This window comes from Thamnophis elegans, unplaced genomic scaffold (genome assembly GCF_009769535.1).
Source record: "Thamnophis elegans isolate rThaEle1 unplaced genomic scaffold, rThaEle1.pri scaffold_111_arrow_ctg1, whole genome shotgun sequence".
NCBI classification, from domain to species: Eukaryota; Metazoa; Chordata; class Lepidosauria; order Squamata; family Colubridae; genus Thamnophis; species Thamnophis elegans.
Genome location: NW_022473582.1, coordinates 78,001 through 90,000, shown reverse-complemented (window position 1 = coordinate 90,000; position 12,000 = coordinate 78,001). Strand labels below are relative to the sequence as shown.

Here is a 12,000-nt window from a genome sequence, read left to right as displayed (position 1 = left end):
GATCCCTTCTGTTATTCTGCGGCCCTTCCTTCCTTCCTTCCTTCCTTCCTTCCTTCCTTCCTTCCTTCCTTCCTCCCTCCCTCCCTCCCTCCCTCCCTCCCTCCCTCCCTCCCTCCCTCCCTCCTTCCTGAGGTTTTTAAGAAGAGACTGTACATCCGTTTGTCTAAAATGCTGGAGGGTCTCTTGCCTGAGCAGGGGGCTGGATTAGAAGACCTCCAAGGTCCCTTCTGTTATTCTGCAGTCCTTCCTTCCTTCCTTCCTCCCTCCCTCCCTCCCTCCCTCCCTCCCTCCCTCCTTCCTGAGGTTTTTAAGAAGAGACTGAACATGCGTTTGTCTGAAATGCTGGAGGGTCTCTTGCCTGAGCAGGGGGCTGGACTAGAAGACCTCCAAGATCCCTTCTGTTATTCTGCGGCCCTTCCTTCCTTCCTTCCTTCCTCCCTCCCTCCCTCCTTCCTGAGGTTTTTAAGAAGAGACTGGACATCCGTTTGTCTAAAATGCTGGAGGGTCTCTTGCCTGAGCAGGGGGCTGGACTAGAAGACCTCCAAGGTCCCTTCTGTTATTCTGCAGTCCTTCCTTCCTTCCTTCCTTCCTTCCTTCCTTCCTTCCTCCCTCCCTCTCTCCCTCCCTCCCGAGGTTTTTAAGAAGAGACTGTACATCCGTTTGTCTAAAATGCTGGAGGGTCTCTTGCCTGAGCAGGGGGCTGGACTAGAAGACCTCCAAGGTCCCTTCTGTTATTCTGCAGTCCTTCCTTCCTTCCTTCCTTCCTTCCTCCCTCCCTCCCTCCCTCCTTCCTGAGTTTTTTAAGGAGAGACTGAACATGCGTTTGTCTGAAATGCTGGAGGGTCTCTTGCCTGAGCAGGGGGCTGGACTAGAAGACCTCCAAGATCCCTTCTGTTATTCTGCGGCCCTTCCTTCCTTCCTTCCTTCCTCCCTCCCTCCCTCCCTCCTTCCTGAGTTTTTTAAGGAGAGACTGAACATGCGTTTGTCTGAAATGCTGGAGGGTCTCTTGCCTGAGCAGGGGCTGGACTAGAAGACCTCCAAGATCCCTTCTGTTATTCTGCGGCCCTTCCTTCCTTCCTTCCTTCCTCCCTCCCTCCCTCCCTCCTGAGGTTTTTAAGGAGAGACTGAACATCCGTTTGTCTGAAATGCTGGAGGGTCTCTTGCCTGAGCAGGGGGCTGGACTAGAAGACCTCCAAGGTCCCTTCTGTTATTCTGCAGTCCTTCCTTCCTTCCTTCCTTCCTTCCTTCCTCCCTCCCTCCCTCCCTCCCTCCCTCCTTCCTGAGTTTTTTAAGGAGAGACTAAACATCCGTTTGTCTGAAATGCTGGAGGGTCTCTTGCCTGAGCAGGGGGCTGGACTAGGAGACCTCCAAGATCCCTTCTGTTATTCTGCGGCCCTTCCTTCCTTCCTTCCTTCCTTCCTTCCTTCCTTCCTTCCCTCCTCCCTCCCTCCCTCCCTCCCTCCTGAGGTTTTTAAGAAGAGACTGGACATCCGTTTGTCTAAAATGCTGGAGGGTCTCTTGCCTGAGCAGGGGGCTGGACTAGAAGACCACCAAGATCCCTTCTGTTATTCTGCGGCCCTTCCTTCCTTCCTTCCTTCCTTCCTTCCTCCCTCCTCCCTCCCTCCCTCCCTCCTGAGGTTTTTAAGGAGAGACTGAACATCCGTTTGTCTGAAATGCTGGAGGGTCTATTGCCTGAGCAGGGGGCTGGACTAGAAGACCTCCAAGGTCCCTTCCAGCTCCCTTCCAACGGATTGTGGTACCTTGGCTCAGCCCATCCCCTCCGCAGCCTGCGAGAGAATTCATATCCAAAGGGCGTCTACTTTTGATCTGTGACCCTCCGCTCCAAGAATTTCATGCGTGTTTCAACAAGTTTTAATCCTGCTGCGGTTTTATTGTTTTGCCGCTTTTCCTTCCCTCCATTTCCCGGTGCGAGAAAACCAGCGGTTTTCCCCTTACATTTGTTTGCAAAACAGATTTTTGACCGACTGTAAGACGAAACTACGGTTCCCATCTCTTGCTGGGGATGAGGGGTCTGGACATCCATGCATTTGGGGGGGGGGGATTGAGGCTGGCAAAAAAAACTATTAATCAGGACTCACAAACGATGCATACTTACGACTGTTTAGTGACAGTTCCTGAAAACAGGGACTTATGGCCGTTTTTTACTCTTACGACCGTTGCAGCCATCCCCCCCATAGTCATGTGATCAAAATTTGGCTGCTTGGGACAACTGATTCACATTTATGACGGTTGCAATGTCCCGGGGGTGTCATGTGATTCTATTTTGCGACTTTCCAACAAGCCAACTTCATGGGGAAGCCAGATTCGCTTAACGACCACAAGGCTAACTTATCAAGAGCAGCGATTCGCTTAACAACAGTGGCAAGGTAGGTCGTAAAGTGGGGCAAAATGAAGTTAACCAAGGTCTCACTTAACCACAGAGCTCCATTGTGGTAGTAAGCTGAGGACTAGCTGTATTCAGATACTTTTGATTTTGTCCCCCCAGTTCAGGTAGTCCTCGACTTACGACCATGCCTGGATTGGAACCTGAATTTCCGTTGCTAAGCAAGCAGTTTCCCCCCATTTTTTCCCACCTTTTTGCCATGGTTGTTAAGCGAATCATTCAGCCGTTAAGCAAATTTGGCTCCCAACATTGGCTTGTCTTATTGGAAACTGGCTGGGAAGGCTACAAATGACAATCCTGTCACTCACTCTGCAATTCCATAGCGGTCGTAAATACAGGTAGTCCTCCACTTACAACAGTTCATTTAGTGACGGTTCGAAACGGCACTGAAAAAAGTGAATTTGGACCGGTTTTTCACACTTACGACCATTGCAGCCTCCCGGAGGTCATGCGATCAACATTCAGCTGCTTGACCACTGACTCACATTCATGACGGTCGTAGTGTCCCGGGTCACACGATCCCCTTTTGCGACCCGACGAGCCAAGTCAATGGTGGAAGCCAGATTCATTTAACAACCAGGTCGCTAACTTAACGACGACAGTTAATTTGCTTAACAAACAGGGCAAGAAATTTCCTAAAATGGTTCAAGACTCACTTAACAATGGTCTCTCTTAGCGACCTAAGCGTTGGGCTCCATTGGAGTTAGATCTATAACAACCCGTAAGCCAGAGGGAAAAAAAACACATTTGCAGGGGCAAAACTCACTGAACAACATTAGTAGTCGTAAGTGCGAGACTACCCGGATTTGCTAAGATCAGAAAGGTAGAAAGTTTTATTTGCTGGAAATCTCTCCTTGGGATCAACCCAGCATCATGCAGAAGCCGGGAAAGCGGGGGGGGGGGGGTGTTGAGCACCCCGTTAAAAAGGGGTTTGGCTTGGGTTCACCACCCCCCAAAGAAAGTCCCCACCCCCCGCAGCCCGCTATCCTCCTTCCACCCTTCCTTACCTGTTTTTCTGCATTCAGACGAGACGATCGCGCGGGCCTCCTTCCTTTAGAGACGCTCCGGATCTGTCGGAATCCTTCGCCCAAATCCGTGCGAAGGATCTAGGATCTTTCGGGAGCCTTGCGTGGTTTTGCCCAAGCGGGGTTTAATGTTGGGTTGGATCAAGGGATCTTTTGCGTTTCTCCTTCTTCCTCCTCCCTCTCTCCTTCCCTTCCCTTTCTTCTTTCGTTCCTTTTCTTCCCTTCTTTCGTTCGTTCTTTCTTTCCTCCTTTCTTTTGTTCTTTCTTTCTTTCCTTCCTTTCTTTTCTTTCCGTGGTTCCCGCGGCTGGCCGCTTCTCAGACGGAAAGCCACACCGCCGCCTCGGTCCAAAGTTGAAACTTGATGCTCTCGCTACGCTCTCTCTCGTGTGTGTGTGTTGTGTGTCCGCACTCACACCCGCCCACGGAGCCAGACGCTCGCAACAGCCCGATTCAAACTTCAAGGCGAAGTTCAGCTGGGGAGGGGCGGGGGGGGGGGGAGAGAGAAGAAGACGTGAGTGGCAGGCTCCTCTGCCAACCTCTGGGGCAAGGCTGCCTATGAACCAACCAATGGGGAGTTGCCCAAGTGGGAGGGATTTAAGGGGGGAGGGGGCAAGGAAAAGGGAAAGTCGCCCCCAGGAACGGATCCGGCCCTATCTTAGCCACCCTCGCCCCCCCCCCCCAACGATCCAGCAAGCCAGGATGCCTCCCCCACGCCTCTCCCTCCCACCCACCCACCAGACAGCTGCCGAGCTGGTGTTAGGCAGAGGGGGTGGCGTAGCTGTTAGGGGTGCGGAGGACCAGGTCCCATGGTTCCCATCCCGGGGGGGGGGAGAGTGGGCGAGGGAGGGAAGGACCGTTTTTGCCCCTTTTGGTTTTTTTTTTTTAAATAAATAAATCAAGAAGAGAGGGAGGGAGGGAGGGAGGGAGGGGGAGAGAGAGAGAGAGAAAGAAAGAAAGAAAGAAGAAGGGAGGGAGGAAGAGGGAGGAAGAAGGACGGGAAGAGGGAGAGAAAAAAGGAATGGGAAGAAGAGAAAGAATGAGAAAGAAAGGAAAAAGAGGAAGGAAAGAAGAAAAATGGGAAGAAGAGAAAGAATGAGAAAGAAAGGAAAAAGAGGAAGGAAAGAAGAAAAAAGAAAGGAAAGAAGGAAAAGGAAAGAAAGAAAGTAAGTAAGTAAGTATTGGTCATAATGAAGCCGTTTCTCGTTTCTTAAGAGAGGAAGCTTTGGGGTTTTCAGAGAAAAGGAAGGGAGAATGGAAAGAGAGAAGGAAGGAAAAAGAAGGGAAGGGAAAAGGAAGGCAAAGAGAAAGGGGAGGGGAAGGGCAAAAGGAACGGGAAAGAGAAGGGGGGTAGGAAGGGGAGAAAGGATTAAGAAATGGGGCTAAGGAAAGGAGAATTAAAGGAGGGAGGGAAAGAGAAGGAAGGGAAGAGAAAAAAGGAATGGGAAGAAGAGAAAGAATGAGAAAGAAAGGAAAAAGGAAGGAAGGAGAGAAAAAGAAAGAGTGGAAGGAAAGAAGAAAAAGAAAAAAAGAAAGGAAAGAAAAGGAAAGAAGAAGAAAGGGAGGAAGGAAAGAGAAAAAGGGAAAGGAAGAAAAGAAAGGGAGGGAGATGGAGAAAAGGAAAGAAAGAAAGAGAAAGAAAGAGAGAAAGAGCTCAGTGTCTCTTTGGAGCCCCTCCCCTTCCCTCGCTCTTCCCTCTCGGGGTTTCTTAGCAGCGGCAGCCGCAGCAACAGAGCCGCCCGAGCGCCGCTTCGAGGCCGCCTGACCCTTTTTGTCTTCTCCAGAGGCCGCTTCCTCCGCTTCCGCCCCGGCCTCCGCCTGTCCCGCCGAGCCGGCTCCTCCGATGCTCTTTTGGCCCCTAGGAAAGCCACCAGGGCATCTGACCATGGGCAGAGTGCCTCTTCCCTTCCTTTTGCCCCCCCCTCCCGTTTATTTTCTTCCCCCTTCCCTTTATCCTCTCTTTGCTCCCTTTCCTATTTCATCCATTGACTTCCTTCCCCTTCCCTTCCTCCTTATTTCTTCCCCCTCTCCCCTCTGTCCCCTCCTCCTCCTCCTTTTTCTCTGCCTCTCCATCCATTTTCCTTCTTTTTTCCCTCCCCCCTCTCTCCTCCTCCTCTATATCTTTCTTTCTTTCTCCCCTCCTCTTCTCCTTCATCCATTTTCTTCCCTCCCTCCTCTTCCTTCTCCTTCCCTAACCTCCCTCCCCCCCTCTCTCTTTCTTTCTCACCTCTCCCCCTTCCTCCTCTTTCTTCATCCATTTTCTTCCCTCCCTCCTTGTCCTTCTCCCTCCCTCCCTCTCTCCCTCTCTTTCTCACCTCTCCCCCTTCCTCCTCTCTTTCATCCATTTTCTTTCCTCCCTTCCCCCTCTTCCTTCTCCCCTCTTTCTCCCCTCCCCCCTCTCCTTCATCCATTTTCTTCCCTCCCTCCTCTTCCTTCTCCTTCCCTAACCTCCCTCCCCCCCTCTCTCTTTCTTTCTCACCTCTCCCCCTTCCTCCTCTTTCTTCATCCATTTTCTTCCCTCCCTCCTCGTCCTTCTCCCTCCCTCCCTCCCTCCCTCTTTCTTTCTTTCTTTCTTTCTTTCTTCCCTCTTCTTCTTCTCCTTCATCCATTTTCTTTCCCTCCCTCCTTTCCCTTCTTCCCTCCCTCTACCCTCTCCTTCATCCATTCACTTCCATTTCTCCCTTCATTCTTCCCTTCCCTTCTTTACAGCAGTGTGCAGGATGTTCTCCCCAGCCAGGCCTTGGCTGCAGGGCTGCAGCTGGTCAGTGCTGGGGAGCATGGAGGTTGAAATCCGAGGCTCTTGACAGGCCCGGCTTGAGTGAACATTTGAGGGGCTGCCACAGAGAGGAGGGGGTGAAGGTATTTCTCAAAGCACCTGAAGGCCAGACAAGGAATAATGGATGGAAACTGACCAAGGAGAGAGATTCAACCTGGAAATACAGAGAAATTTCCTGACAGTGACAACAATCATCCAGTGGAACAGAAGTTGTGGGAGCTTCATCCCTGGAGGTTTTCAAGAAGAGACTGGACTGCCATCTGTCAGAAATGGTGTAGGGTCTCCTGCTTAGGCAGGGGGTTGGACTAGATGACCTCCAAGGCCCCTTCCAACTCTTGTTATTCTGTAAAAACCAGAAAGTCCAGTTGCCTACTGAAAAAAGCACCTTTGGGACAACCATCAACTGTGTGTTCTGACCGAGGCTTCCTGAGAGCATGAAGCAGACTCCTGGTCCTGACAAAAACCCCTTTTATTAATGGACTGTGGATTCTGCTCCTTCACCTTCAGTAAAGTCTTTCAAGGGAGGATTTACGGTCACAAACCTTATCTCGCTTGGAGAGCTGCCAGGCCGAGATCTGCAGAACTTGGCCAGGAGCCTCGGAGAGTCAGGAACCAATTAAGGGAACTGATTGTCTCCTGCAAACTCCACTCCCCTTTCGCTCCTCTTTTATTCCCTATGGGAGGGGCCATTCACCGTCCACCTGTGGCCTTATTCCCAAGTCGACCCCTGTTCTTTAGCTGTTCCCTTTGTCTGGGAACTCTGCACATGCACACACTGGGAACAGGTTCCAGCTGTTCTTCTGCCTCACTGATGTCTGACTCCGAAGGCAGCTGATAACTGTCGGATGGCCCTGACCCCCTCTCTGCTTCCGACACAGAGCCCTCCTCAGAGCCTTCCCCACACTCCAGGACTGGCCCAGGTTCCTCCCCAACCTTCTCCCTGTCCGAATCTGCTGCCAGCTCTGCTGGCTGCTGGCGGGCCACAACCCTGGGTGCCAGAGAATCTCCCTAGACCTTGTACAGAAAAATGGCATTGATCAATGATAAGAGGTGGAATAAATAAATAAGAATTTCTTGCTAAGGGAGCTGCACCCTGCAAGGAAATTCTGCTTTTTTTCTTGGCAGCAGCTGGCTTCCAAAGCAATGGGGCAGGAATGGGTCTGACCGGTCCCATCTGGGTTGCCACGGATGAGTCAGTTGCATCGAGTTGAATCAATTCCCGTCATTGGCTGAACACAAGCAATTTCAATGACGTCAATGGAAAAGCACAAAGGGGGCATAAATAAATCATCGTTTGTGTGATTGCCTCATTGAACACAATCCAGGCATGGATGGAAGAGTTGTCAATTGTGTCCTTGATGGAAAACCGAGGGGGGCACAGTCACAATAGCCAAGCTGGCTTATTTTGGTGCCCCCTTGTGGGTGCAATGAGAATTGCACAATTCCCCAAGTCTGGTTAAGGTGCAAGCAGTCCTCGATTTACGATGGTAACTGAGCCCCAAATTTTTAGTTGTTAAGTGAGACATGAGTTTTGCCCCTTTCCACGACCTTCCTTGGTGGCTAAGCGAATGACTGCTGTCGTTAAGTGAGTAACCCAGTTGTTGAGTGGATCTGGTTTCCCCGTTGACTTTGCTCGTCAGAAGGTGGCCAAACACTGCGACCGTCATAAATATGGGTCAGTTGCCAAATGTCTGACTTTTGATCACATGACCATGGGGAATACTGCATGGGTCATAAGTGTGAAAAACCGTCATAACTTAAGTCCCATTTTTCAGTGCCGTTGAAACTTTGGTCGCTAAATGAACTGTCGTAATTGGAGGACTACATGTATTGGTAGCAAGTGACAATTTGAGATATTTATGTGATCAACAGAAATGTCCTAAAATGAAACAGATTCGGATTACGTAGCGAATCAAGGTTTCCCTATGGCTGGTCCTCTCCAAGATTCTGTTAGTCCTTGGTTTACGACCAAAATGGGGAACAGAATTCCCATTGGTAAGCAAGGCAGTTGTTCAGCAAGTTGATTTTACAATTTTTTTTGCCGTGGTTATTAAGTGAATCATTGTGGTTATTACAGTCATTAAGCAAACCTGGCTTCTCCCCTTTGCTTTGCTTAATGGAAATAGACTGGATAGGTCATAAGTGGGGATCACATGACCCTCCCCTCCCCCCAGGACGCTGCCATTGTCATCCACATGTGCCAGTTGCTAAGTGTCCCAATTTTGGTCACGTAACTGTGGGATAGCAATAATAACAGTAGACTTATATACCGCTTCATAGGGCTTTCAGCCCTCTCTAAGCGGTTTACAGAGTCAGCATATTGCCCCCAACAACAATCCGGGTCCTCATTTTACCCACCTCGGAAGGATGGAAGGCTGAGTCAACCCTGAGCCGGTGAGATTTGAACCGCTGAACTGCTGATCTAGCAGTCAGCCTGCAGTGCTGCATTTGCACCACCTTGGCTCGGGATGCCGTGCTGGTCGTAACTGCGAGGACTGAGGGTGTCAGTTTTTCCCCCAGTGCTTCTTTGTCACTTTCTACCCATCACATGAAATGAATGGTCATAAGTCAAAGACTATCTGCATTGCATTTCCAGAGAACATAGATAAATTAAACCAAAAGGCATTCACACAATAGGCTAATCCCGTCCTAAATTCCCATTAACTAAGCATGTATAAATACATCTGTTGTTGCTAGATTTGACCCAGGTTAATGGAGTTGTGTGAATCTTGCTTTCATTGAATTAATTTATTTGTATCCAGCTTCCAAATAACTCAAGGCAGTGATCATACCCCTATGTCCACTCCTATCTCCCTATGCATATTTATTTATTTCCCCCACAAAACAACCCTCTTAGGTAGGTTGGGCTGAGAAGGACTGGCCCAAACAGTCACCCAGCTGGGTTTCATGCTTAAGGCGGGACTAGAACTCCCCATCTCCTGGTGATTAGCTCAAAGTCATCCAGGTGGCTTTCCTGCCTAAAGTGAGACTAAAACTCCCCGTCTCCTGGTGATTGGCCCAAAGTCACCCAGGTGGCTTTCATGCCTAAGGCGGTTCTAGAACTCACAGTCTCCTGGTGATTGGCCCAAAGTCACCCAGGTAGCTTTTATGCCTAAGGCGGGACTAGAACTCACCGTCTCCTGGTGATTAGCTCAAAGTCATCCAGGTGGCTTTCCTGCCTAAAGTGAGACTAAAACTCCCCGTCTCCTGGTGATTGGCCCAAAGTCACCCAGGTGGCTTTCATGCCTAAGGCGGTTCTAGAACTCACAGTCTCCTGGTGATTGGCCCAAAGTCACCCAGGTAGCTTTTATGCCTAAGGCGGGACTAGAACTCCCCATCTCCTGGTGATTAGCTCAAAGTCATCCAGGTGGCTTTCCTGCCTAAAGTGAGACTAAAACTCCCCGTCTCCTGGTGATTGGCCCAAAGTCACCCAGGTAGCTTTTATGCCTAAGGCGGGTCTAGAACTCACAGTCTCCTGGTGATTGGCCCAAAGTCACCCAGGTAGCTTTTATGCCTAAGGCGGGACTAGAACTCCCCGTCTCCTGGTGATTGGCCCAAAGTCACCCAGGTAGCTTTTATGCCTAAGGCGGGTCTAGAACTCACAGTCTCCTGGTGATTGGCCCAAAGTCACCCAGGTAGCTTTTATGCCTAAGGCGGGACTAGAACTCACAGTCCCCTGGTGATTGGCCCAAAGTCACCCAGGTAGCTTTTATGCTTAAGGCGGGACTAGAACTCCCCATCTCCTGGTGATTGGCCCAAAGTCATCCAGGTAGCTTTTATGCCTAAGGCGGGACTAGAACTCACTGTCTCCTGGTGATTGGCCCAAAGTCACCCAGGTGGCTTTCATGCCTAAAGTGGGACTAGAACTCCCAGTCTCCTGGTGATTGGCCCAAAGTCACCCAGCCGGCTTTCCTGCCTAAGGTGGGACTAGAACTCACATTCTTCCAGTTTTATCCTGACCCACAGGGTTGTTGTTACAGTAGAAAATAGGAGTATGGATCATATATCCTTGCATATAAGCCCATCTGTGGTTAATTCATCGTCCTCAAATACGTTTCATAATTGCCTTATCCCAATTGTGGATTATCCCTAATCCACAGATAATCCATTTTTTTCACGGCATTTTGGTTAAAAATCCGAGGATCGGCTTATCGGCAGATGGACAGACTGGCGAGTAACCGGGAGGGACACTAATTCTTTGGAAATGCATTACTGTGTATCCTTGTGGAGAGGATCAGCTGCACACAATTGTTGTGCGTTGATTTTCAACGCCTAAAACTCTCAGATTATTGACAAGTGCGCACCGCATTCTGCTTATAATACCATACGAATGAAGGCAGAGTATAAATCTATTGAGAGGCAGTGTGGTGTAGTGGTGAAGGCCCCAGGGTAGAAACAGGGACACAGTGAGTTCGAGTCCAGGCTCAGACAAGACAAGCAGCTTGGTGGGCCAATCAGCAGGAGATGGAGAGTTTTAGTCCCGCCGTAGCCATGAAAATCGGCTGACTGACTTTGAGCCACTGACCAGGAGACAGTGAGTTCTAGTCCCGCCTTAGCCACGCAAGCCAGGTGAGTGACTATGGACCAATCGCCAGGAGACAGTGAGTTCTAGTCCTGCCTTAGCCACGCAAGCCAGGTGAGTGACTGGACCAATCGCCAGGAGACGGTGAGTTCTAGTCCTGCCTTAGTCACTCAAGCCAGGTCAGTGACTATGGGCCAATCGCCAGGAGATGGTGAGTTCCAGTCCCGCCTTAGCAATAGCAATAGCAATAGCAATAGTTAGACTTATATACCGCTTCATAGGGCTTTCAGCCCTCTCTAAGTGGTTTACAGAGTCAGCATATTGCCCCCAACAACAATCCGGGTCCTCATTTTACCCACCTCGGAAGGATGGAAGGCTGAGTCAACCCTGAGCCTGGTGGGATTTGAACAGCCGAACTGCTGAACTGCAGTCAGCTGAAGTAGCCTGCAGTGCTGCATTTAACCACTGCGCCACCTCGGCCTTAGTCACTCAAGCCAGGTCAGTGACTATGGACCAATCGCCAGGAGACAGTGAGTTCTAGTCCCGCCTTAGCCACATAAGCCAGGTGAGTGACTTTGACCCCCCCCCCCATCATAGCCCAACCGACCTCACAGGGCTGTTGTTATGGCTAAAGTAGGAGGAGAATTTGTGCTCGGTATGTTCATTGACTTGAGTTATTTGTAAAACTAATAAGGCAGGAATACAAACAATTTAATTAAAATAAAGCAGGCGCTTTAGTTTAAAATGTATTAAAATTCAGTTGCTTGGCCCCTGATTCGTACTTATGACAGTTGCGGTATCCCGAGGTCGTGTGAGACGCCTTTAAGACCTTTGGAGAAGCGACGGGGAAGCCTAGATTCACTTAACAATGTTGCTAACTTCACAACTGCAGTGATTCACTTAACAGCAGTGGCAAAGAAGGTCGCAAAACAGGACAAAGCTCACCGAACAACTTAGCAACAGTTATTTGGGCCTCAATTGTGGTCGTATGTCAAGGACGACATTTGCAATGGCCCAGGCCCCTCCCTCTTTCCCTTCTCTGCCCCTCCAAATTCCTCAGGTGAGGCCCCTTTCCGGCTGCCCAGGGGCTCCTCCGTCCCAACAAAGAGGCAGGAGGGGCGTTGGGGGGTGGAGAAGGGGGTCTCTGCTTCTCAAAATTCCCTAGAAATGACTTTCTTTCTCCTTTCAGCCTGTAAAAACAGAGGGAATCGGCTCTTTTCCTCCCAAATACTCAAAATTAAGTTCTTTATAGCCCATAAATTTACCAGGATGGGG

General features: G+C 50.0%; 1 protein-coding gene across 1 annotated transcript in view; it reads right to left on the bottom strand.

Annotated features, from left to right (window-relative positions):
• LOC116523218 (tumor necrosis factor alpha-induced protein 8-like protein 1) overlaps positions 1-3,902 on the bottom strand; it is a 15,345-nt gene extending 11,443 nt beyond the window's left edge. Inside the window, 1 exon segment of the mRNA XM_032238306.1 lies at positions 3,412-3,902. The gene's annotated coding sequence lies outside the window, so the exon portion shown is untranslated.
• Between the last annotated feature and the right edge of the window lie 8,098 nt (positions 3,903-12,000).